The sequence below is a fragment of the Staurois parvus genome, unplaced genomic scaffold (genome assembly GCF_062004578.1).
Source record: "Staurois parvus isolate SC_StPar_1 unplaced genomic scaffold, SC_StPar_1.0 ptg000050l, whole genome shotgun sequence".
NCBI lineage: Eukaryota > Metazoa > Chordata > Amphibia > Anura > Ranidae > Staurois > Staurois parvus.
Window position 1 is genome coordinate 4,022,892 of NW_028317846.1, and position 27,101 is coordinate 4,049,992.

The 27,101-nt window shown below is 41.7% G+C and overlaps 1 protein-coding gene and 1 long non-coding RNA gene across 2 annotated transcripts in view; both read right to left on the minus strand.

Moving 5' to 3' along the window:
• The window catches only part of LOC149470234 (uncharacterized), a 47,963-nt gene extending 40,770 nt beyond the window's left edge, over positions 1-7,193 (minus strand). The window contains exon 1 of the long non-coding RNA XR_016309566.1: positions 2,233-7,193. This is a non-coding gene — a long non-coding RNA (uncharacterized LOC149470234). The remainder of the gene's footprint in view (positions 1-2,232) is intronic.
• Positions 7,194-10,462: 3,269 nt separating this feature from the next.
• Positions 10,463-27,101, minus strand: part of PSPC1 (paraspeckle component 1) — a 127,615-nt gene continuing 110,976 nt past the window's right edge. The window contains exons 9-12 of the transcript XR_016309587.1: positions 22,078-22,140; positions 18,278-18,345; positions 10,726-10,840; positions 10,463-10,555 (exon numbers count right to left, since the gene is read on the minus strand). The gene's annotated coding sequence lies outside the window, so the exon portion shown is untranslated. The remainder of the gene's footprint in view (positions 10,556-10,725; positions 10,841-18,277; positions 18,346-22,077; positions 22,141-27,101) is intronic.

Here is a 27,101-nt window from a genome sequence, read left to right on the forward strand (position 1 = left end):
TCCAAAGATTTCCTAGTGTATCTCTGCTGAACATGGATGATTATTATTTCAGACTGTTCAGGAGAAATAAACACAGTAGAAACAGACACAGCAGTATGTGTTCCTATAATTAGGTCCGAGTTGCTCATTAACATTTCTTTTGTTTCCAAGGGTGGGAAGGTGTCTGGTGGAGTGAGTTATTAAGGTCACCTGGCAGGGGGTTCATGAGGAATTTGAGGTGTGAATGGGCATTAACATATCTTTTGTTTCCAAGTGGGGGAGAGGTCTGAGGTGTGAATTGGTCATTACAATGTGTGACAAGCTTGGAAGGAACATCCTGTTAAAGTGTTTTGTCCATCTGAGCACCTTGAAAACTCTATGAATTTTTCATGATGAAAAAAGGCTCTGGCCAGCATTAGGAACTGGAAGTTAAAAAAAAAAATTTCAAACGCTTATAAACGCAATTTGCTGCCTTTAGCCGCATTCTGCATTTGAAACGCTGATAGAATCGACGTCTGAATGCAAGTTTGTTGCGTTCAAAAAAACGACTGTAAACTCAACTGCTTGTAAATGAAGATGTGTACATGGACACAAAGGAAAACATTAGGGTGCATTCAGGGGCTGCTGCAAAAAAACCGCTGAACAGCTCCTAAACGTGAGTTTACCAGCTCCAGTGTACATGAGCTCTTAGACTTCTTCAGCTTGATGGCTACCTGAGAGACTTGTCTATCACCATTGCTATAGTCCTGCCTGCTGACTTTGCTGAAGAAGCAGCTGCCATCTCTGTGTGATGCTAGCCAGGTTCTAGATCAGGGAGGTGGTGAGATTCAAAGTGTACTAGATGGGTCTTTGAGGCATTATCGTTATTATAACTTTCTAATCAGTAGTTCCATTGTGTACATTTAATCAAAAGTCCTCCTGCGCTATAAATGGAAGTAAAACCTAGCCTTAGGCTGCCAACACTCACCAACTGATACCTAAAACAGTGTAAATTACATAAATAAATAGTGTAGCGCTCATAATAAATACTAAAAAATATATGTGACCAATTCATATAATACAATCCTAAAATGATCAAAATTCATACAATAAAACTCTTTATAGTAATAGTGTAAAAATATATAAATAGTGTCAAACTTAGAGTGTGAACACGTGTGTCCATTATGGAACACAGTTATTTATTATAAATAAATATAACAAGTGTCTAAAAATTAAATACCGTGCTCACACACCTACTGTATAAAATTATTTTTATAAAGGTTTTAAAAACCTAGGCATTATTTTATACAGTAGGTGTGTGAGCACGGTATTTAATTTTTAGACACTTGTTATATTTATTTAGAGTGTGAACACGTGTGTCCATTATGGAACACAGTTATTTATTATAAGTTTGACACTATTAATATATTTTTACACTATTACTATAAAGAGTTTTATTGTATGAATTTTGATAGTTTTAGGGTTGTACCATTGTGTACATTGCTGCTTATTGTGGATGCCATTTTGATTTTATATTCCTGTATTATAGGTTTTCTTTTTTATATCCTAAAATTCATGTGATTGGTGCTGAAGGATGGTAATGGCTGATAAAAACAATGCAAGTACAGCTAAAATCTAAACAGAAAAATAGTTTTTTAAGTACATATTTTAAAGTTAATTTTATTTTCTGATCACATCAGAAGTAGTATCCTCCCTTACTTCAGCCACGAAAGATGGAAAACTGCTTTGAGAATGACTGAGGTAGTTTGCTAGCTCATGGTTACCTATTAATTATATCTGAGTATATGTTTGCCTGTATGTACATGAAACTTTAATTTAGTTGCAATTAATTGTAGTTATTTACTTTGATAGTGTGTAGGAATTGCAAATGACCAGATCTTGAATCTAAAAAAAAAAAAAGTATATTTATATAATATCTACAGACTTGCAGGTATTTATAGATTTGTTACAATATCACATTAGCTCAAAGAACTCAGGAGAGTTAGTGTGGTGGTATATTTTTTCGAGGTGTTTAAACTAAATGGATATTGGTCACATTATTTAAATTTGAGATGCAGTGCCTCCAGCAGTCTGGCAAGCTTATTCATAATTCAGGCACCACCCATTGTCTTAATAATTTATAATTCACATAACCCCTCCCTTAGAACCTATCCACTTGTTTTTCACATGTAACACTACAACAGGCCTCGGACAGACTGTTAATTCTCCCATCTGGAAAGTCCAGGGGGAAAGAGGGCACAGCCAGAACCTTACCCTGGCTAGTGAAGACTATATCGAGAGCATACAGAGCATCTGGGGGAGATCCTCTGGGAGCGGTAAAGGCTCATTTGACCAGGTCGACCTCCTGGGCAGTGTAGACTAATCTGTCCATGGAAACCATCTGCAAGACAGTAAGTTGGTCATTATAATCACAGCACACTTTCCTGAGGAACTACAGGGTGGACCTTGGGGCTTTCACAACAGTGGATTTCAGGAGGAGCACAACTCACCTAGGTCTCCATGTCTTGTTAAGGTGAATATGCATCATAAGCCCTCCCGGTTTAGCTTGTTATTTATAATATATATGGTGCCAAGCCATTTTCAGAAAAACAGAAAATTGTATTATTTATTTTCCTTAGCTGATCTATGACAACATACTCTCCTGTTTGATCTTGGTCTGTGTATGAGGAATTTGGTGGGCCATTCTCTTTCCATTTATAGATGTAGACATATATTGTGGGTAAAGATAGAGGCAGAGCTATATTAGATATATGATGCCATGGATGGATATCAAGAAGAGAATATTACAATAAGTATTTGATACAATTTTGCATTTTTTGGATGGCACAACTGTGACATTGATTTTTTTTAAGTATCCCTGAGCCCATGCAGTGATGTTTGTCACAGAATCATGCCCGTTTTTAATGTGCTGGCACCTGAGTGCCTGGAGATTATGGGCATCCAATATTGCATTTCAGGCTGGTGCCTTTGTAGTACATATCATCAAAAGATTCAGAGAATCTGAAGAAATCTGTGTGTGCAGAGGAATATATATTTAACGTCTTTGCAATTTTACAATGAGGAACATTAATCTGAAATCAATAATGACCTTTGAACTGGTCAGGTCTTCAAACAGTGTGCAATCAAGGATTCCAATGACAAATTTAGGAACATTTAGTTATATTGGTTTGAATTCACATGTACAAATAAATTCAGTCTGTCTTCAATTTGGTACAGCCATTATGATAGAGTTGGGAAGTGTACAGGACTTCCAGTTCACGATTATACAAGCGCGCTCTGACTTGTGCAAAGGAATGACTTTTAGTGGGACTGTGTTATGGTGGAGGAGGATGCAGGGTTCATAGGTATAGTTCCATTTACCAAATTTTTGAACAAACCAAAGCACGCAAGTCCACACCACAGATTTTTTTTTATTGGATTTAGGTCTGGGCCATTTAAAAACTTTGATGATCTTCTAATGAAGCCATTTGTTTATTGGTTTGTAGGTATGCCTTGGGACACTTATGCTGAAAGGTGAAATTCCTCTTCCATTTTTTTTTTGTTTAACAAAGGCTTGTGTGTCACAATTGACTGAGATTTGGAACTGTTCACAAGTTCCTCCCCCTTGACTAAAGCCTCAATTCCATCTAAAGAAAAACAGCCCCAAAGAATAATGCTAGCAGCGCCTTGCTTCATTGAAAGTATGGTGTTTTGTGAAATGCCAATTTTACACCAAACATACCTTTTGGAATTATAGCCAAAACGGTTTATCTTTTCATTATCAGCCAATAGGGCATTTTCCCCACATGCTTTTGGTATACTCCATGTAGGCTTTTGGAAACAGTATGAAAAGGCTTTCATCTTAAGTCTAGCTACAAAGAAACCATCTGCCACCTTACCCCCAGCCCAGACATATGAAGAATATGGAGGCATTGTTGTCACATGTAGTATGCAACCAGTACTTGCCAGAAATCCCTGCAGTTCATTTAATGTTGTTGAAGGCCTCTTAGCAAACTCCTGGAGCAGTTTTTTTTTTTCCTTCATCAGTTGTTCAGGACTGTCCAGCTTTCGGTAATACCACTGCACTTGCAATGTGCACAATATTTGCCTTTAGTAAATCAACTCCATGGATTTTGTTGTAACAGGCAACTAAGTAAATGTCAGAATAATCTTACTGAACTTTATTATGGTCCTAATTAGAACCAATTTCATTGATGACAGATAACAGCCATTTAACCACTTGCCTACCAGGCACTTATACCCTCTTCCATACCAGGCCACTTTTCAGCTTTCAGCGCTGTCGCACTTTGAATGACAATTGCATAGTCATGCAGCATTGTATCCATATGAAATTTTTATCATTTGTTTGCACAAATAGAGCTTTCTTTTGGTGGTATTTAATCGCTGCTGGGTGTTTTACTTTTTGCGCTATAAACAAAAAAAGTGCAAACAATTTGAAAAAAAAAGTTTCTTTGTTTCTATCATAACATTTTGCAAACAGGTAATTTTCTCCTTCACTGATGTGCGTTGATGAGGCAGCACTAAATGGACACTGATTATTATACAGGATTTATATAGCGCCAACAGTTTGGTCAGCACTTTACAATAGAACAGGAGACAATACAGTTCAATACAAGAGGGATAGGACGGCCCTGCTCCATGGAGCTTACAATCTAGGAGGGAGGGGCTAGTGGTACAAAAGGTAGTAACTGTGGGGGAGGGATTAGTTGGAAGAGTAGAAGATTCCATTATTAGCTGAGAGCAGAATAGGCTTCCCTGAAGAGATAGGTTTTCAGAGATCAGTGAACAGGGTAGGTTATAGTCTAATAAATTGAGGTAGAGAATTCCAGAGGATGGGGGAAGGGCTGGAGAAGTCCTGGAGACGAGCATGGGAGGAGGAGACAAGGGAGCTAGAGAGTAGGAGGTCTTGCGAGGAGCAGAAAGTACGGTTTGGGTGATATTTAGAGACAAGATTGGTGATGTAATTTGGGGCAGAGTTATAAATGGATAAAATTCAAAACAATAACGTATAAAGCCATTGAACAATGGGAAGCCAGTGGAGGGATTGGCAGAGAGGGGTGGCAGATACAGAACGGTTAGTAAGGTGGATAAGTCTGGCCGCAGTGTTCAGGATAGACTGAAGAGGGGATAGCCTGTAATTCGGTAGTCCAATGAGGAGGGAGTTACAATAGGAACGGGCATATCTTGGAGATGTTGCGGAGGTGAAGTCTACAAGATTTAGACAGTGATTGGATTTGGGGCTGAAAGGCAGATGGGAGTCTAGGATTACACCTAGTACCCTGCCATGAGGGGAGGGACTGATGATTGTGTTATTGAGCTTGACGGAGAAGTCAGGGGAGGGGGCACGGGCTAGGGGGAATATTAAGAGCTCAGTTTTGGAAACATTGAGTTTGAGGAAGTGGACTGACATCCATGCTGATATGTCACTTAGTAAGTTAGTAATGCGAGAGGAGACTGAAGGGGTGAGGTGAGGGGTAGAAAGATAGATTTGTGTGTCATCAGCATAGAGATAGTACTTAAAGCCATGGGAGCTTATCAAGTGACCAAGGGAGGAGGTGTAGATGGAGAAGAGAAGGGGTCCAAGGACAGAACCTTGAGGGACCCCTACAGAAAGAGGGAATGAAGAGGAGGAGGCAGCGTTATAGGCAATGCTGAAGGAGCGCTGCGATAGGTAGGAGGAGAACCAGGAGAGAGCAGAGAGTCTCTGAGGCCAAGAGAGGAGTTTTTTGAGGAGGGGATGGTCAGCCGTATCAAAAGCTGCAGAGAGGTCAAGTAGTAAGAGTACAGAGTAGTGGCCATTGGTTTTAGCAGTTAGTAGATCATTAGTGTGTTTTAGTAGGGCAGTTTCAGTGGAGTGGAGTGAGCGAAAGCCAGACTGTAAAGGGTCAAGAAGGTTGTTGTCGGTGAGGTTTGAGCTCAGGCCAATGTAGACTAAGCGTTCTAGGAGTTTAGAGGTAAATGGCAGCAGGGAGAAGGGTCTTAAGTGGTTTAGGTTGGTGGGGTCCAGGGAGGGCTTTTCAAGTATGGAAGTGATATGCACATGCTTTGGAGCGGAAGGCACCAGTAGAGAGGGAAAGATTGAAGATGTGAGGGAGCATAGGATGGAAGAAGAGGGTGACTGTAGTAGTTGAGGGGACAGGATCCAGGGGGCAGGTAGTGAGACAGGCTTCTAAGAAAACATTAGTGACCTCTTCGGTAGTAGCAAGGTCAAAAGAGGAAAGTGTTGAGGGAGGTTTAGTATAAGGTATGCTAAGTGGGATGGATGTCTGGGCAGTGGCGATGCCCCTACGAATTGCGTCAATCTTGTTTTTGAAATGATTTGCAATCTCGTAAGCAGAGAGTGAGGTAGTGGGTGGAGGTGGAGAAAGTAGAGTGTTAAAAGTAGAGAAGAGACGACGAGGACTGGATGACAAGGTATTAATAAGAGTGACAAAGTAGGCTTGTTTGGCAGCATGAAGGGAGGAATTGTATGTTAAGAAAGCAGATTTATATAGGGTGAATGTTTGTTGAGATTTGGTTTTACGCCACAATCACTCCAGTGCATGACTGTCGTTTAAGATTTCTGGTGTTGCCAATCTGCCAAGGTTGTAACGCTTAGGGCCTGATGCTTCTTGATATTAGTGCAAGTGCCTCACTTGCTCCTCTGATACGTGGAACTCTCTGGCGTCACTGCTGGGCACTGACTGGCACAACTGCTGGGCAGCACTGCTAGGCACAGGTAGGTGGCACCAATGGGCACGGGTGGGCGGCCCTGATGATTAGTGCCGATCCCTGCCCTGACAACTGCCAGTTCTCGGCCGTAATTTCCTCACGCTCTGACAGCGTAAGGAAAGTGCAGCAGAGAACCGGCAATTGCATTTACCTGTGATCAGCGTGTCATTGGACACGGCTGATCAGGAGGTAAAAGGCTGCTGTGATTGGCCTTTTACCACATCACCTGATCAGCTGTGTCTGTAGGACTGTTACAGTGGGCATACCTCCAGAAGGATTCTCAGGGTCTGGGGGCCAAAGAAATGGACCACAGCACTGGACCGGTATAGCACTCTTCAGATAATTCACTCATACTACATACCCAGGTGAGCACCCAACACAGGATCCAGTTTACAAAGCAAACATTACATTTAAAGATGTACATCAAGGGTAACCAATACAGGAAACCACTATTGGGCCACAAGGCAATAAGCAGGCAGATGTTGATAGAAGTGTCATTCATGTCAGACTATAAGCCAACAGCCTGTGCTTTCACACACAGCTTCTATGATGTCCCTACAGATTGTGCTAGACTTCATAGGAAGTGGTCAGTAGCCATGTTAAAGGGCTGGGGAAAATAAACCAGCTGTGAATTATCAGGTTGAGAAAGTCTCCTAATTTTCCACTTCTGGGTGTGTCAGAATCATCAGTAAGTGCTAATTGCAGAAGAAAAATAAAAATGTTTGCAAAGTGTCAAGTGGTATCAAGGTCACTCTAGATTTCCAAGGTACCATTGGTGAGTTTAAAGCCCTGCTCAAATACAAACTACAACACAAATACAAGATATACAGTGGATATAAAAAGTCTACACTACACACCCGTCATGTTTGTGTGATGGAAAAAGTTCTGAAATTATTTGGCTTTTTTTTTTTTTTTACATCTTTAAGGTAATGTGCCCTATAAACTGTACAACTCAACTGAAAAACGAACTAAAATAATGCGGTTGCATAAGTGTGCACACCCTCTTATAACTGGGGATGTAGCTGTGGTCAGAATTAAGAAATCACATTCAAAATCATGTTAAATAGGAGTCAATACACTCCTGCCATCATTTACAGTGCCTCTGATTAACACCAAATAAAGTTCAGCTGTTCTAGTAGGTCTTTCCTGACATTTTCTTAGAAGCTCTCTGCGGACCATGGCTTTTGCTGTAGGATGCGACTAATGCATCAGAGAGATCTCATTGTTAAAAGGTAGTCAGGAGAAAGGTACAAAAGAATTTCCAAGGCATCAGATATACCATGGAACACAGTGAAGACAGTCATTAAGTGGAGAAAATATGATGATAAGATGTGGAGTGTTTTCGCAAGGACGAATGGGCAAACATTACCAAGTCAAGATGTGCCATGCTGATAGACTCATACCCAAAAGACTGAGTGATGTAATAAAATCAAAAGGTGCTTCACAAAGTATGTTTAAGGGTGTGCACACTTATGCAACCATATTTTAGTTTTTTATTTGTACTTCCCTCCACCTAAAAGATTTCAGTTTGTTTTTCAATTTAGTTGTACAGTTTATAGGTCACAATAAAGGTGGAATAAGTTTTCAAATTATTTATCTTCTAATACATAATCTCTATTATTCCTAGCATGTAATTATGTATGCTCATTTTCTAAGAAGTTACATTCTTCCACCTACTAGGTTTAAAGTGAAACTTTAGCTTAAAAAAAAAAATTTCAAAAAATTGGTGCATGCCGAAGCTGACTCAACGCCAGATATTGAGACCCAGAAGCCAGCCACCGGAAGATGTCAGCGGACGGCGGGGAGCTCTGGGACGCCACATCGCTGAATCCAAGGTGACTATATTTCTGCTTTAAAAAGACCTGCTAATTTGAAACATCCAGAAAAGCTTTGATATTGGAGATATAGATATATCTATATCTATATATATCTATATCTATATATATATATATATATACACACACACACACACACACACACACATATCCCCTCACCAAACAAAGCACATCTTGACCACATTTGGCAACTCCATGTGGTATTCTTACTATATCAATATGTATACATCTATAACAACTCCTACATCACTGCTATAGCTTTGCTATTATGTTAGGCTTACAGTGCAAAAGCTTTGGCACTTAAAAATGCAATGACATTTTCTATTCAAGCACATAGTTCACCTGCAATATATCAGGCTATGGGGGGAGCCTACAAGGTGTGGGGTGGGGGATCAGTAACAGACCAGTGGCCATGTTTGGGACAGGGAGAGCATGTCCCAGCATTTTTCTTTTACTGCATTCCTGTAGGAAGTTCATCTTCACGCTTTTCTTATGCGATATCACCAGGCTTGCAAACTTCCTGTAGAGACAGCTGCTCATTTCATTTTGATGTGGCACCCCTACTTACCCCCAGAACAACATCTCTCAAGAGCCCTTGGCAGTATATGTGCAGGCTTTTCAGAGACAAGGCACCAGCATTGTTTTACGTAAAAATAAGTCAGTACATATTGAGTGGGACAGTGGGGGGGAGTGGTGGTGGGGGTCAAGCAAAGCGCCTAGATGCATGGTTGACCATGCTAGTTGGGATTTCAGTCTAAGAAAGATACAGTTATCAGCCCAAAAAGGAAGCTATAAGCTATAGTGAAAGAAAAGAGGATAAGAGCACACCAGATTTTTTTTGCAAAACCGGTTATTTTACTGTATTTTTTCCCACACATGCATCTTAATACATTTCAGGGGCTGGTATGAATTTAAGAAAAACATATCCAATCCTTTCTGAAGTGATAACAAAAGTAGTATATGGCTAAAGCGGTCTGGTCATAGATCTATGCTGATGCATAGTAGTGCACTTGTGCTCTCTCGTAACTCAGAATCAGCTGACAGCAGGCCAAAGCTAGCTTCACAGAGCAGCTCTAAGTTCTGGAAGGATCTTGACCAGATTATCAGGATCCACATAGCTGCCTGATTGGCAGCTTATTCTACCTCTCAGCATGTGGCTGAGAGCCAAAGCAAGCTATGTAAACATTCCAGTGATAGTAAGCACTCTTGGCTCTGAGATTACTGAAAACTGAGCAATTAGCAGTCATAATTGCTCAGTTCTCAGGCTTAGAGACAGTGGGGGACAACTGCAGTATCACCAGATGCTGTGCAGTTGGGGGGGGGTTTAATAACCTTAAACCTCTCCTTTAAGCACTAAGCACTCATGACCCTCAACACCACTACTGCAGTCATCTAGTTTAGTCACCATTACATTGGGCAAAACCTAAATCCCAACACAAAGATCTTAAAGTGGTTCTGAAGGGAAAACATTTTTACCTTAAAGTTAAAGTAAAGGCAAACATGTAAAACTTACCTGCTTGGTGCAATAGTTTTGCACAGAGCAGCCCTGATCCTCTTCTCTCGGGTTCCACGTTGCTGTCAATCAAATCTTGTGAGCAGAGGGGGGTGGGGCCAGGACACATTGTGTGTGTCTATGTATGCACACAGCCCATCTCAGGAGTAAGCCTGCACTAGTGCCCCCCATTGAAAGTAGCTTTCTACTACAAAGAGGAGGAGCCAAGAGTGCTGGCGGGGGACCCCAGAAGAGGATTGGCAGTGCTCTGTGCAATACCACTGCCCAGAGCAGGTTAGCATAAACCTGTTTATTTTCATTTAAAAATAAGCCTTTACAACCCCTTTACTTTGGTTTCCCACTGGGTGCTAAAAGGCCTAGCCCTAGCATTACTTTTAATACGGTTTGAAGGATCCACACAAAAAATGAAAAGATATTAAATAGCTGTGTGTCATACAATTTTATTGTTGCCATATCAACAGAGATTCAGAGATCAAATCATGGTAGTGTACTCCTTTTCATCCAAAGTAAGTTCAATCTAGGAGAGAAAAGAACATTTTAAATTTCACAATTTTTTTTTGTTGGTTTAAAAACAAATTATTGGATTTCAGGCAGTAAGTGGCTACTGTGCTTACTACCTTACTGCAACTACCCTTTCTCTATACACATACTGAAAAGGAAGGGAGTTGGAGAAAGGAGAATGTATACCTGGCACATCGTCTCTGCTAAAGACACTGTATAAATCCAGATGTCGTCAAAATTACTGGGTCCGCGACCTGTGCCTGGAGCTGGTCATAGGCAATAAAAGTAATAATCCTAATACCTGAAACAATAAAGATATGAGCATGCATCAATATGGCTCTCTCAATATTGCACCCACCTAATCGGATACATACAGTAATGCATCCAGGTAAAGCTTCTGATTATAGACAGAGAGAAAGAACTCACATCCGCCCTAGAGTAATCCGGTTTATTAATAAAAGCAATAAATAAATTCTCAAAGTATACGCCCACAAAGGAGTGAGCCATGTAACAGGACTCCACAGCAGCTCCTGAGTGGCCACTGTAAGAACCCAATAGGCAGAAATTCCTGGTGGTCTCCTAGGGAGTCGGCTGGAACTCTGGATACATAAAGCTGGCCACAATGTAACTGCTGCGGCTGTAATGTGCCCAGTCCACTGCATGCGCCGGGTCCACAGGGGTGTATTTGCCATGAGGCAAAAAAGGCGTTTGCCTAGGGCGGCACTTTTTAGGGGGGGCGGCACGGCGCAGCCGCCCCACCCCCTTTCCCACAGAAGGGACACCAAGTACAGGGTGGCACTTTTTAGGGGTGTATTTGTCATGAGGCAAAAAAGGCGTTTGCCTAGGGCGGCACTTTTTAGGGGGGCGGCACGGCGCCGCCGCCCCCCCCTTTCCCACAGAAGGGACACTTAGTACAGGGGCGGGCTGCTGTGTCTTACCTGGGTCCGCGACTCCGTGTCCCAGTCTCAAGTCGATCCAGTCCATGAAGCGCTGCTGGAGGAGGGGTAAAGAGGTTGTCCGGTCAGTGGGTCTGGTGTCTTCATTTCCCTGGGTCACGATGTGTGAGCGGGATGACATGCCGCCCCTGTCATCTGGCCACACCCCCGGGATAACTCAACAGCCTATAGCAGCTTGTCCCTCCCTCTGCAAGCTCCGCCTCACCAGTGATTGGCCACTGGAATTGTAGCTCAGGAAAGGCACACAGGAGGCCAATCACCAGCGAGGAGGCGGAGCTTGAAGAGGAGGAGCCGAGTGGCAACACGAAGATCAAAGAAAATCTAATGAGGGAGCAGCCGGAGTGAGTGAGAACATTCGGAGCGAGTGAAGAGGAGGGCGGCTGGAGAAGGAAGACAGCTGACAGGTAAGTGTCTGTGCCGTGGAGATGGTGCTGCTGCAGCCAGGCATGCTGCCTGTCGATGGGAGAGGGAGGGAGCGAGCCCAGGCTGGAGCAGGGGTCAGCAAGGTAAGTATCATTGGTGTCAGCAGGAGGAATAGTGCCCCATCATTGGTGTCACTGATACCAATGATGGGGCACTTTTCCTCCCACTGATACCAATGATGGGACACTCCCCCCCCCCCCCCACTGACACCAACGGTGGGTCACTATTCCTCCCCCCACTGACACCGATGGGTCACTATTCCTCCCCCCCACTGACACTAACAATGGGGCACTATTCCCCCCCACCCCCACCAACGATGGGGCACTATCCCCCCCATCCCCATTAAAAGGAAAGCCCCATTTATAGCGGATAGGAGCTGAAAAAAGGGCAGTTGTAATCGCTTTCATTTTTCTACGTCTTTCCAACATGGCCAGAGAAACATACGGAAAGATTTGTACAACCGAACCTTCGAAGGTGATCGTTGGGGTATTGCTAGCAGCTCTTTGGTCAGGAAATCCTTCATACATAGAATAATGTCCCTAGGCGGTTTATCATTAGGAGGTTTAGGACGCAGGGCTCTATGGATGCGGTCCCAAGCAAAGGACCCAGGGATGCGATCCGGAAGGAGTGACTTGAATAGCTTGGTTATGGTTTGAATAGGTCAGGCACAGATTCCGGGATTCCCGACTCGCAAATTATTCCTGCGATTGCGAATATCCAGGCCCTCTACCTGTGCCCGCAATTGTGCAATGGCCGTTTGTAAATGTAGATTCTAAGTCCCCCTTCATGAATTGCTGTGCATATTCACCGTCTAGAGCTGATGGGTGAGCTGTGGTATCCTGCGTGGGAGCGGACGGGGATGCTCATTCTGTATTATCTTGAGACCCCCTGCAAATCTTGTGTGTTTTAAGTAGGTATGTCGTAAGGGACACTTGAGCTTGTCCCCTTTTTTTCTAGGTGGACGGCATACAGGGAGTCTCCTGAGGGTGATCAACTGAAAATTGGATAGCCAAGGGAGATAACCCCAGGAGACCTATAACGCCTGAAACAGGTTTAGGGTTATAGTTACATAGAGGCTATCAGGCTTATCCGCAGAAACTTTATAATGTAAAAATAATTAGCAACCTGTGGAGATGTAAAGTGGACATAGGTACCATTGGTAAGGTCCAAAAATCAGACGCCGGCTCCAATTCCCACCGCAGGGTCTGAGAGGGCCGAGGGGCCCATGTGGAACAGAAAACCCCTTATGATGGTCCCAGGGTCTTCCAGGACAGACACAGGGAGCTCTGGCACTGCACTGGGAGTGGTATATAGGCCACAGTAGGCCTCCAAGCCCAACGGGGGCTGTGGCCACAAAGGGGGATGGTTTCTGGGATGCTGAACAGGAGCCCCAGTCCCTGGATCACTGGAGGGGGGCCCGAAGGCCAGTACTCGTCCACCTCCTTGCCTCCTGTACTCACTGTGGCCCGGATGGGAGGCGATCCGGGTCAGAGAGCAGGCCGCACTAGGCCGTAGACATCCGCTGCCAAGGGGGGAGGCAATATAACACGGCGCCCCTCTCCCAAATCCCCACAAGATCCCCCTGTAACAGGCCCCAAACAGCTGTTACAGGCTCAGGGGTCCTGGTGGGGGATCTGATGGGACTGGCTGCACTCCCCCCCGCTGGCTGTACTCACAATTAAGAGTAGATGGTACTGGGAGCCGAGGCCTGATGCTGCTGTAGCCGGGCGCGGCAGGCCTCAACAGGCCGGATACGTCGACCACTGCAGAGAGGGGCCAAAAGCGATTCCCTCCCCTCCTCCAGGTGCAGTGAGGACAGAGGAGTCCTCAGATGGCCACTTAAAGCTCCCCCTGGCCCGGATGGCAGCGGACGATGCGAGGAGGAGGGCCGCGAGTATCCGCCAATGCCGAGTGGGACTTAAATCACTCTGCTCCCCTCCTTCAGGTGCAGGCAGGGCCAGGGAGGACTCCGGTGCCCGCCAATGGCTACCCACCGCCCGGATGGCAGTGGATACAAATGCAGGGCGCCGGAGCTCGATATTATGTGGCTGCTCCGGTCGCCACCTTGGACACGCCCCCGCTTGGATAATTTTAATACTAATGTTGGACTTTTCACTACTGTCACCATTATCAGTGTTATTATGCACTATGGCGCCATTTTATAGCGCCTCACATAAATTGTTGTTGTGTATAGTCACCATTGTCACTCATTTACTAGCATTCTGTCGGTTATTAAAATTAGTGCTGCATCATACTTTTATATATATTTTTGAGGCTACAGAGGGTTGTCCTTTTATGCAGGCTGCATTTTTCTCCTCTGTGCGCTCACTTTCCCCTTTTTATTTCACTATACATTTTTTCTTTTCTTTTTTTATATTTCAAAACCTTGAGAGGAAAAATGAGATCTGCAAAATACTCACCATGCCTCTTTTTAAATTCCATGGGGTGTCTACGTTTCAAAACGGGGTCATTTGGGGGGGGGGGGGGATTTGGTGCTATCCTGGCATTTCAGGGCCTCCGAAACTGTGATGGGTAGTCAGGAAGTGAAATGAGGAAGTTACGCACCTTCAGGCTTTCAAAGTGGTCACTGGATTTCAGGCTCCTGTATGTGGCTAGGCTCCCAAAAAGTCTCACACATGTAGTATCCCCATACTCGGTAGAAGTAGCAGAATGTATTTTGGGGTGTAATTCCACATATAATCATGGCTTGTGTGAGAAATATTTAAATGACAACTTTGTGTAAAAGAAGAAAAAAGGTTTTTTTTTTTTTCCACAAGTTTTTGGAAAATGACAAAATCTTCCATGGACACAATATGCCTCTCAGCACATAGCTTAGGGTGTCTACTTTCCGAAAAGAGGTCATTTGGGGGTGTTTGTACTGTCCTGGTATTTTAGCACCTCAAGAAATGTGATGGGCAGTCAGAAAGTAAAAGCTGTGTAAATTCCATTATCTATACCATAGTTTGTATATGCTATAACTTTCACACAACGCACTCAATATACACTTATTGGGATTTTTTTTTTTTTTTTAATCAAAAACCATGTAGCAGAATACATTGTGGCCTATATTTATGACTGACTGAGTTTACTAAATATTTTTTCTAGCCAAAAGTAAAAAATATTGTTTTTCTAAATTTTAAATTTTTTTGTTTATAGTATAAATAAGTGCACAGGTGATCAAATACCACCAAAAGAAAGCTCTACGTGTGTGAAAAAAGGACGTAAATTTAATTTGGGTACAGCATTGCATGAGCAATTATCAGCTGAAATAGTGCAGCGCCGAATAGCAAAAAGAGGCCTGGTCCTTAAGGGGGGTAAATCCTCAGGATGGCAAGTGGTCAATGTGCTTATTCTTGAGCCACTCTTGTTGACTTGGCGGTATGTTTTGGGTCATTGTCATGCTGGAAGACCCATCCACGACCCATCTTCAGTGTTCTGGCTGAGGGAAGAAGGTTCTCATCCAAGATTTTACAATATATTGCCCTGTCCATTGGCCCCTCACTGTGGCAAAGTCAGCCTGTATCCTTAGAGAAACTAACCTAAAGCATAATGTTTCCACTTCCGTGCTTGACTGTAGGGATGGTGTTCTTAGGGTCATAGCATTTTTCTTCCAAACACCGAGTCAAGTTAATTCCAAGGAGCTCAATTTTGGTCTCATCTGACCACAGCATTTTCTCCAAATCCTTCTCTGAATCATTTAGATGTTCATTGGCAAACTTCAGGTGGGCCTGTACATGTGCTGCCTTCTTGAGGAGGGGGACCTTGTGTGTGCTGCAGGATTTCAATCCATGGTGCCGTATTGTGTTACCAATGGTTTGTTTGGTGACTGTGGTCCCAACTGCCTTGAGATCATTCACAAGCCCCTCCACTGTAGCTCTGAGCTGATCCCTCACTTTTCTCACGATCATCCCCACCCCATGAGGCATAATCTTGCACGGAGCTCTGGACCGAAAGCAATTGATTGTTATTTGGTATCTCTTTCATTTGTGAATAATCATCCCAAAAGTTGTCTCCTTCTCACCAAGCTTTTTGCTGATGGTCTTGTAGCCCATTCCAGCTTATTGCAGTTCTACAATCTTGTCCCCAACGTCCTTTGACAGCTCCTTTGTCTTGCCCATGGTGGTGAGGTTTGAATGGCAGAAAGATTCTATGGACAGGTGTCTTATGCACATAACGAGTAGTCGTTAGGAGCACCTTCTTAAATTGACAGGACTAATTGTGTACCACATGAGCACAAAGCCAGTCTCTGGGAGCCAGAATTATTGTTGGTTGGTAGGGGATCAAATACTTATTTTACTCAATTTATAGCATTTGTATCATGTATATTTTTTTAGGATTTTTGACTGATATTCTGTCTATATCATTTAAAATACACCTATGATAAAAATTATAGACCCTTCATTTCTTGTAAGTGGGCAAACTTACAAAATCTGCAGGGGATCAATTATTTTCCCCACTGTATCTACTATTCAGTCATCGTTTTACAGGCTGAAGAGCACCACTATATAGGCGATGCAGCGCATGGCACATTGACACTGTACTTCTGAACATTTCAAATGACTCATGTTAGACTTAAATAATGCTTGTTTACTCTGATTAGTCCATTACATGCAGACATTATAAAATGTGAAATGTGCGTTTCCTAAGGGATTCTACTTTTAAGAGTGCAGCATACAATACATATATTGCCAAAAATATTGGGACGCCTGTCTTTACAGACATGAATTTAAATAACATCCCAGTCTTAGTCTGTAGGGTTCAATATTGAGTTGGCCCACCCTTTGCAACTACAACAGCTTCAACTCTTCTGGAAAGGCTGTCCACAAGGTTTAGGAGTATGTCTATGGGAATGTTTGACCATTCTTCCAGAAGCAAGGTCAGGCACTGATGGAAGAGAAGGCCTGGCTCACACTCTCTGCTCTTTTCATCCCAAAAGGTGTTCTATCGGGTTGAGGTCTGGACTCTGTGCAGGCCAGTCAAGTTCTTCCAACCCACACTCGCTGATCTATGTCTTTATAGGCCTTGCTTTGTGCACTGGTGCAGTTATGTTGGAACAAGAAGGAGCCATCTCCATACTGTTCCCACAAAGTTGGGAGCATGAAATTGTCCAAAATGGCTTGGCATGCTGACACCTTAAGAGCTTACTTCACTGGAACTAAGAGACCAAGCCCAACCCCTGAAAAACATCCCTACACCATGATCCCCCCTCCTCTAAACTTTATACTTGGCACAATGCAGTCAGGCAAGTACCGTTCTCCTGGCAACTGCCAAACCCATACAAGTCCATGGGACTTCCAGACAGAGAAATGTGATTCGTTACTCCAGAGAACTGCTCTAGTGTCCAGTGGTGGTATGCTTTACAGCAGTGCATCCAACGCTTTGCATTGCACTTGGTGATTTAATGCTTGGATGCAGCTGCTCAGCCATGGAAACCCATTCCATGAAGCTCTCTACGCACTGTTGTGCTAATCTGAAGGCCACATGAAGTTTGGAGGTCTTTAGCTATTGACTCTGCGGACAGTTGGCGATTTCTGCGCACTGTGAGCTTCAGCATGTGCTGATCCCGCTCTGTCATTTTACGAGGCTCACCACTTCATGGCCGAGTTGCTGTTGTTCCCAGTTGCTTCCACTTTGTTATAATACCACTAACAGTTGACCGTGAAATATTTAGTAGCAAGGAAATTTCACAGATGGACTTATTGTACAGATGGAAACCTATCACAGTACCACGCTTGAATTCACTAAGCTCCTGACCGCAACCCATTTTTTCACAAAATGTGTGTAGAAGCAGTCTGCATACCTAGGTACTTTATTTTATATACCTGTGGCCATGGAGGTGACAGAAACACCTGAATCCAATGATTTGGAGGAGTGTCTTAATACTTTTGGCAATATAGTGCATCTGCTATGTTCACCTTAACTAATCCCCCCCCCCCCCCCCCCAAATCACTTACTGGAGCCTGATCATGATACAGCACTACGCACGAGAGCTTCCACTCTACCTGGTCTCTCGCTCCTCATTGACTGAGACACAGCAGCAGGAGCGGTCAATCACAGCCAGTGAGGGAGTGTGGCGGGGCCAAGCTCTGTATGTTTTCTGGACTCAGGAGCAGGCATGCATGAGTGCCCCCACAGTAAGCAGCTTGCTTTTGGGGCATTCAGCCGGGGAGGGGCAAGGAGCACTGGTGAGGGAACTCGAGAAAGGGAGGATCAAGGCTGCTCTGTGCAAAACCATTGCACAGAGCAGGTAACTACGACATGTTTGTTATTAAAAAAAAAAAAAAAAAAAAAAAAAGGTAATTTTGAGTTAAAAATAAAACAAAGCTTTACAAGGCAGTGAAACATGAATTCCTCCTTACCTGAAATAGACCTTTTGCAGCTTCATATGGTATCGCTAGTTACATTCCAACATGTCTGCCTGTCATGTCTGAAAATATATACAAATATCATAGTTTCAGCCATTTCAAATTTACAAAGTAGACTTTGCAGACCTGTTAATGTCCAAGGCATTTGCAATGCAAGTCAGTATCTTAACGGTCTTCATAAAAAGTAATTAATGGTAAATGTAGCTAGCAAGGTGCATTTATTTTACACCATGCTAAAGAAGGCTGAATGAGGTGGGAGCAACTGGGTAGGGCTTTTACATCATTTCCCTAACCTCCTGCTAATAAAGCAATGTACTCTAAAAGGTTTGAGTGGAGCTAGGCATGGCTATTTAGTGATGTGGCTACCAACCATGCCAACAAATAGCATCAAGGGTGACAATGCTACAGTGATTTCAGAAAAGAAAACAGTCATCCTCGTAGCCTCCCTAGTGGTCTGATTATGTCAGCATTTCTGTGCTCAAAGTGGTACTTTTTTTGCATGGAAATATGTCGTTTTTTTATTGTAGGCCTGTAATTTTTAGGAATAACTCACTGAAATCTGTCCGAACAAGAGTCTAGTAAACTTTCCAGGTATGTTAAAATTTGAAACATGAAGTTATAAATTATAATTTAATAAATAATCATAAATAATAGAATAATAATAAATTTAATGCAATATATTCAAACCAAAAACACTGAAATTTAAAATATAGCGCCAAGTTTGCACATCACTGAGCAAAGTCGCAAAATCGTTTTCAGTGTCTGATGACAAATTTCCCCACGTATCATCACTCAATTCTGCAAGTAGTTCTAATTTACTATCGCTGTTCTCTAGCTGGTCTAAAACCACTTTTAACCTAAAAGGGACGCTTTTTGGACGCCATGGACATTTCTCAGTTTCAAGTCAGAAAGAACAGTAAAAATGCAGGCAGGGCACAGGACAAAGCACTAGGGACAAAATGTATGTGAAATGCTTTGACACAGTAATGTTTTACTATGTGATTTTAGTGTATTTAGTGAATGTCACTTTATGACATTTTTAAATTTCCTGCCAGTTCCGTCCCCGTACGTCCTGACGTCGCAGGGAACGGAACCCGGAAGACAGATGCCGGCATCGGTCGGAGGACATTGCCGGGGATGCTGCAGGGGGGACATCACGGAAGAGCAGGACAAGGTAAATGCAGAAGGGATCCCCGAGCAACGCTGCAGGGTAATCCCGAATGTAGCTTGGGGTTACCGCTTGTGGTGCTGAAACTTTACCTCGAGCTACACTCGGTAATACCTCCCAGGGTGGTTAAAGGAAATGTGTATCCAATTGTTTGACTACTGTATATTTCCACTTTAGGGGACAACTTGACCAACTAAAAGCTATGTAAAACTATGGCTCAGAGTATGGCCAAAACAAACCTCATCCCTAATGCATACTGCTCACACCTCCAAAAAGGGAGTTATGCTCAGAGTCCAAAAGAAGCATAGCATAATTGGGGTTAGAGGGGAAGGCTTAGCCACAGCCCAACAGGTGTTGAAGTAGAGAGACCATGAAGTAGGCCCAAGGAAGGGCCGCCAGTCAACCATCACTGGGGAGATGTAGTGTTCTGAGTAAAACAAGGCTGGCTCTTTCACCAAATCAGGTCTCAGGAAAAGCATATCAATCTTTCTGAACCAAATGCCTGGTACCCAATTTGGGCACTGGTATACGATAAAATGATATGGATGCCCCAATTCTTTATAATAGGCTTACACTAATCAACCACTGTGAAAGGAAGGTGTCAACAAGACTTACATTTCTAATGGAAGTTCAGCAATAGTGGTGTAAGATTACAGTCTAAGAATTGTTTAGGGTCTGTCATCTGAATACCCAAGTATTTAAGTTGGTGTGCTACTTTGTACCAAGTTCCCTCCAACATTGAGTCAGAGGGTGCATAAGAAGTTCGATAGATTACCCCAAATAACAGTGAGCCCCAAAAAGGAGCCAAACTTTTCGATTAAAGATATATGAGGATAGATGGCGTTTTTGGCATCTCTCAAAAACAGGGGGGCATTATCAGAATATAAGGCATACGTGAAGCTATGCATAGAGCAGTTGTATCCATTTTTAAACATAGCACCCACACCATATGCATCTAAGACCCTCTAGAGCAGGGGTGGCGAACACGCGGCTCTCGAGCCGCGTGCGGCTCCCGGCCAAAATGAATGCGGCTCTTTGCCTCTTATCATATTTTGTATACTGTGGCTCTTTGCCAAGTTTCATGTTTCTCTTATTTTTACCTGTTCCTCTATCCAGCGGCGCGCTGTCTTCTGTAGTGTGGGCACTGGGCATGACAGCCGGGTGCCAAGTGCGCATGCGCAAGAAGCGGTGCTTTTTGTGAATGGTAAGGCGGTACCTGGGACACGACAGATCTCAGAAGCCGCCGGACCAATCACAAAGCGCAAGTGCTTCTCGCTCATGCGCACTGGGCACCCGGCTGTCATGCCGAGCGCCATTACAGAAGCCGGGAAGACAGCACGCGGCTGGATCGAGGAACAGGTAAGATCAAACAAAAACTCTGCGGAAGTAAGAGCGGGTACCTGTCAAATTCAGGTACCCGCTCCCCACCTCCCCAAAGGTCAGTAGTCATCTGTGCTGTCCGCAGTCTCTGGTCATCCCTGTGCTGTCCGCAGTCTCTGGTCATCCCTGTGCTGTCCGCAGTCTCTGGTCATCCCTGTGCTGTCCGCAGTCTCTGGTCATCCCTGTGCTGTCCGCAGTCTCTGGTCATCCCTGTGCTGTCTGCAGTCTCTGGTCATCCCTGTGCTGTCCGCAGTCTCTGGTCATCTCCTGTACTGTGTCTGCAGTCCATTAGTTCAGAATTTTTTTTTGCATACTTGTGTGTTAGAGTGAGAGAGAGAAGGGAGAGAGAGAGAGACAGGTGCCACAGCAACCTCCAGGGAAGTTGATGTGTTAACTCTGGCTAAGTTGCATTTGATGTGTGTGTTGAGGGTGGACACTTACCTTGAAATGAACACATTGTTGTTTTGTAAGGGGAAGAAAGTGTTATGGTGAATAATATGGTTTTAATGTGTTTTTGTGTGAGTGTTTGTCTGTTTTGGCAGGTCACTGCGTGGTGTGGCTCTATGACTTTCACAGTTTAAAATTTTGGCTCTTTGTGTCTAACTTGTTCGCCACCCCTGCTCTAGAGGTAGTCCCTCTCGAGACTCTTAAAGGCCTTGACAGTATCAATAGAAAAGGAGTGTCCTCTCACTTGTATTATTTATTATTTAACATGGATGTTAAGAACACTCTTCTGATATTGGTGCTTGTGGATCTATTAGACATGAATCCTGATTGGTCTGGGTGGATAATTATGGCTAACCTACTATGGTGGTTAACCAGTACACGAGTAAAGCGTTTAATATCTGAAAACAGTAGGGAAAAGGGAAATTGACCTGAAATGAATGGGGCAGGGTGGGATTCCTGCCATCTTTAGGAATAAATCACCGTGATCTCATACATAGATGGTGGTAGTGCACCTGCCTCAGTACCCATAGCATTTCAGGCAGCAGTATCCCACTACCCAAACTTGATTGAGAAGCAATCAGCACCAGGAGCCTTGTGGTTAGAGAAGGAAACTGCTGAATTTTTTCAGCAATTCCTTTAGTTTGCTAGGGGTATTTAGGAGGGCTCTATCTGAAGGTGTTAAACTCACACCTTGTGCTAGCAGCATAAGGATCAAAAATAGTCAGTGTTGATTGAGAGTGTGAAGTTCCACTTTAACTAGGTGTTAATCATTGGTTAATCTTGAAGCTAACTTAATTACCTTAAAGATCACAAGCCCTTGATCATTTGTTTCTCAGCCACCATCAAGTCCTTTTTGACTGCCCTGAAAACAGAAAACAACAACAGTACAAGATGAACACACAGCACCACAGAAAAAATAATCAAAAATATTACAAATATAACTAAATTAATTACACAGGTGTCTAGATATGGTAAAAACATATAAGCAATTCTATTTTAGACAGATGGCACTTACATTTTAAAGAAATAATAGTGTCACTAATTATATTCTAGTAAACTATAAATACAAAATTAAGATATGTAAACCGCATCTAAGTTCGAATAATACTGAGTAATTGTTCTGTACAAAAACCTGACTAAAAAAATTATCCATTACCAATTTGTTTTTACAAGTATTTACAATTCCAAAATTTTAGCTCACCCTAACAAATAATTCAAGTACCACTTCTCCAAATAAAAAATAAATAAATAAAAACTACTATCATATGGGATTTTCTGACTGGCAAGATCAGAAATTTTATATGTAATATTTTACAAAACGCAACAGAGAAACAGAAACCTGCAAGCAGCAGAAGAAAACAGATCCTGAGGTGCCTTTCACAAAACATAGGTAGATATTAACAGATTAACAAAAACTCAGTAGGTCTATCTTTTATATGTTATTATAGCAAGATATAACTTTGTAAGAAAAAGAAAAACATTTTAGGGCCTCACTGTGAGAGGTTTACAGACTTTTTACAAAACAAAGCAATGAAAAGAGAAGAAGTGTAAATTATGAGACAGATTTACACAAGATCGCAGCAGTGTTCATAAAATCATAAAACAAGTCCTTTCTGCTGGCTAGATAAGGTCCCACTTCTTTATAATACATGTCCCTGGACACTTAGAAGTTTTTCTAATTAAAAAAAAAAAAAAACATGCCCAACGACTTAATGTAGTACTGATGTTTGTAGAACTCTTAAAGAGTTGGATGTGCAGGATTTGCAGGTACAAAGGATTGCAAACATACAGATGCATTGCATATCCCTTAATACCCAGGTACTTTAGTGCTTTTAATGTTATTTTTCTCTTCAAGGTTTCTGGTGTTGTACGTGTACTTCAGATTTTGAAAATAAATTTAGAAGTAGTTAAATTTTGAAAATTTGGTAAGGTTGTTGAAATTAGATAGGCATCCAATTCTGTTGTGTTCTTGCTTGGTAGATTCTCTCCTTTATCTCTTCTTCCTAACTACATTGCAATATATCTTCTAGAATTCAACAGTAAGCTTTTAAATGTAAACTAGAATTATCAATTTAATGTTAAGGTTTTTTTTTTGTTTAGAAGCTGACAGAGAACCAAATCAAAACCCTGGGCTTTAATATAATATTCCATGCAGACTTGCACAAATCAGTACCTGAGCAATCAGACATTAGGACTGTTATGTAAGGCAGACAAATCCTTAGAAACGGACTGTTGGCTAGTAAGCATTAAAGGGTTTTTGAGGGGCTGTAGTGACAGTTCAGGAAAATGGTTGAGGCACAGACCTTATGGCACTACACTTCTACTTTGAAATGTTCCTCCTTGATACAATTTACTGTAAGACTGGATTGCAACTAAAATATCAAATACTTAAATTACGGTGTTACAGCATAGCTCTTAGTGAGCAATACGCAAGTCAACTTATTAACTTCAAAATGGTATACTAGAAATTTTGATTATTGAAAACAGCAAATTATAAACTGGGAGGCTACCGATGCTTAATTAAAGAAGATAAAACGCCAAAAGATCTGCTCTTCGTTTGCACATTAACAAATACAAAACTATCACATTTGTAAAATACAAGAAGATCTTAAGACAGTTGCATGTTTAATACATGGCAGCAATTCATTGGATGGCATACCACCCAACCCCAACCTCAATCCATAAATATATTCTATCCAACAACCTTTACCATGAAGATATTTATAATCTAATAGAATGTCTATCCAATTATAATGTTGCTCTCATTTGCAAAGTTTGCAACTGGCATTGGGGATGACTGGAAGTAAAGAACTGGAGAGAAAATAACCAGAATAACTTCAGCATAACATTAATGGAACGGGAAGTTGTTCATTACGTTTTCAATTCACAGGATTCATAAATAAGCCATTTATCATTTGCACATTTGATGTTACAGCTACAAATTTACAGAAAACGGAATCTGTTAAAGGAAAAGATCTACAAACATCATTAAAGAAGCCCTATTCAGAGAGGCATATCATCCAAAAATTAGATACTTAAAGAGATACACATGATCTAAATATTGGGTACAGATTTTGTATAAAACGGATAAAGAGCAGCAGTTGCATGTGTTAATGCAAGTTAATGAGTAACTAGTATACACAATCCTAGCAACAGAAGATGATTACAGTGTCACAAAAAAGACATTCTAAATCTGTTAAAGTATATATTTAAAATGGAGTTAACAAGATGAATTGAAACGATGTAAAAAAAAAAATAAAAAAAAAAAAATCACAAGCTCTAGAGAATAATGTTATTTAAAACAGTCCAACTGTCTTAAATGTTACGGTTAACCAGTTGCATTACAGGTAAGCGAACGGACAGAGAAAGGGTGGTATAAAATGATTATCCTTATCAACCATGTATTTTTTTGTAATAAAAATGGACAAAGTACTGTAAAAGTTTCTAATGAAGTCACCCAGCTGTTTGCCCTATGTTATCAGAAGCCATTGAGCTTTATCATTATTGCCATCATCAATGCTACTAGGGGCTGGAACATTGTTTTACGAAGTAGCTGCTCAGTACTTGCTATTAATCATGCTGGATTTTAATATGGTATAAAAAGCAGAGTTTACCAATAACACAACCTATTGCAATTTTAGCCATCACCAGCAGAAACACTGGAAAAAGTGAAAATTAAAACTAAGTTATAGACTAAAGGTGGCGCAAACCACATCTTAGTATTTTCTGTTTACGACAGCCAAATAGATTCGCTCCTTCATTTTCAAATGAAGAGGAGTGATAAAATAAAACTAAACTGACCAGTTGATATGGTCAACAAGATGAACAAGATCCATTGTGACACATATGTAGCATTGCATTCCTACTTTAAAGTTGAATGACTACTATATAGCCTGATGTGCTAGCTTATTGCGTCACAAAGGAAAAAAAACTAAAAATGATCAAGGTTTGTCAGAGCACAACTGCAGGCCTTGTAGCACCCCTCCATGTCCTGCTAGTGATGATGTTACAAAGTATCAGAAGTGGAGGAAGCAAATGGAAAGATACCAATCACCATTTGCAGTCTGTTCTCATTGACCAGTAGCATGGGAAAAACATGGAAGAAGTTTCCTTTATAGTAGATAAACACTCAGATGTTTGGTGTTAAGCAGTGCTTTAATGCTGGTCACTAAAAACACTGGATAATAAGCTAGATTCATTTTTCTCATTAAGGTTCCTGTATACTTGATATGCAATTCAGTTTGTTGAGGCCACTCATATAAAGCAAAATTGCTGCAGGTACAATGGCTTTATAATGCAATGACAATGCCCAACATCTGTTATGCTACCAGGTCTAGATTTCTATTTTATCAACCATTAAAATGGCACAAAATATTTTCAATTTTAACTTGTGGTAGAGGATAGGGAATTTATATCTTACCTTTGCTTTGCATGCCACATCTGCTTTGAAAAACATTCAAATGTTGCTCACTGCAAGCTCTCATACTTCTGTCCAGCTCACATTCCTAGTCACTGACTTGAATCAATAAACAGCCCTGTTAGTTGCAATGCATATCACATTTCACAACTAGAAACCAGAGGCAAGAATTTCCATTATAGAACACAGGTGATTTGAAAATACCTCCACATATACGCTGTTAAGACAATCTCTTGCACAGGTGAATGGAGGATTATGGTGTGTGGAGAAGGGAGGGTTTCATGCTTGAGCCACTGAGTACATTGTTCATTTTGCAGTAATGTTTCATTTCTTGTTACAGGCCTAAAAAGGTTTGTTAAACTTTACCTTTTCTTACAAACAATGCACCCTTCATTTTGGGGTGTCCAAAATGTGTCTTTGTTCAGATATGTTAGATGTAAAGTGTTGTATGATTTTATAACTTATGGCTTAAACTAGTTTAATTACAAACCCGCATGCGGTTATTATTGTAATATATAAAGAATACAGTATGTTGAAAGGATGCTATAATTCATTTGTGTTAAATGGAGCCTACAATTCTGTTTTATATATATTTTTTATACACAATTGACAAACATTTAATACATGACAAAGCATTCCCAGTGCACTATAGTACATCAGCTCCCTGCATTTTGGCTGGCTTTGAAACCTAGAATGGATCCATCAAATAAAGGAAAAATTCCTGACATTAATTGTGTATACATTCCAGCTTCAACTACTGAGGCCTGTAAATGGGTTTTTCCCCAAACAGGTTAAAAAAAAATTGTTTATGCAAGTCCTGACCATATCTAGGAAACCTGACCAAAATAAAAAAAAATATATACAAAACCACTATACGTGCTCTGCAATATATAAATACATTTCTAGTGAACATATTTTCACATGTAAAGAGAACTAGCAAGGAATAGGTTTATGTAATTTGAGTCTCCACTTAAGATGTATGTAAAACCTCTCAATTGCTCCCTTTTGGTCTGTTAAATACCCTATTGGAAGCATGTTATGTGTGTTTGATATGTGCAAATTTGATCAAGTGGATCTTGTCCAAAATTCAGAGCTTTCCTGTGTCCTCTGGAAATTTTGATTTCTGTGCAGAGATGCACCATATTTTGCATTCTCCAATTTTATAAAATCAACCCATCAGCTTCCAGTTTTTTTTTGTCAAAGTTTAATCGAACAAGCTGAAGTTAGAAGCATATAGTTTACCATGCACAGCTGCACCAGATTTTGCGCTCCTCAGTTTTAGTAAATCAACTCGTGTTCTGAAATTGTCTATTTAGCCCCTTAATTCTTATTTTGGACTAGAATGATTAGACCTTTATGTTGGCAAGATCTGACAGCGAGGGTGGTTGAGTAGTTAAGCAAAAGAC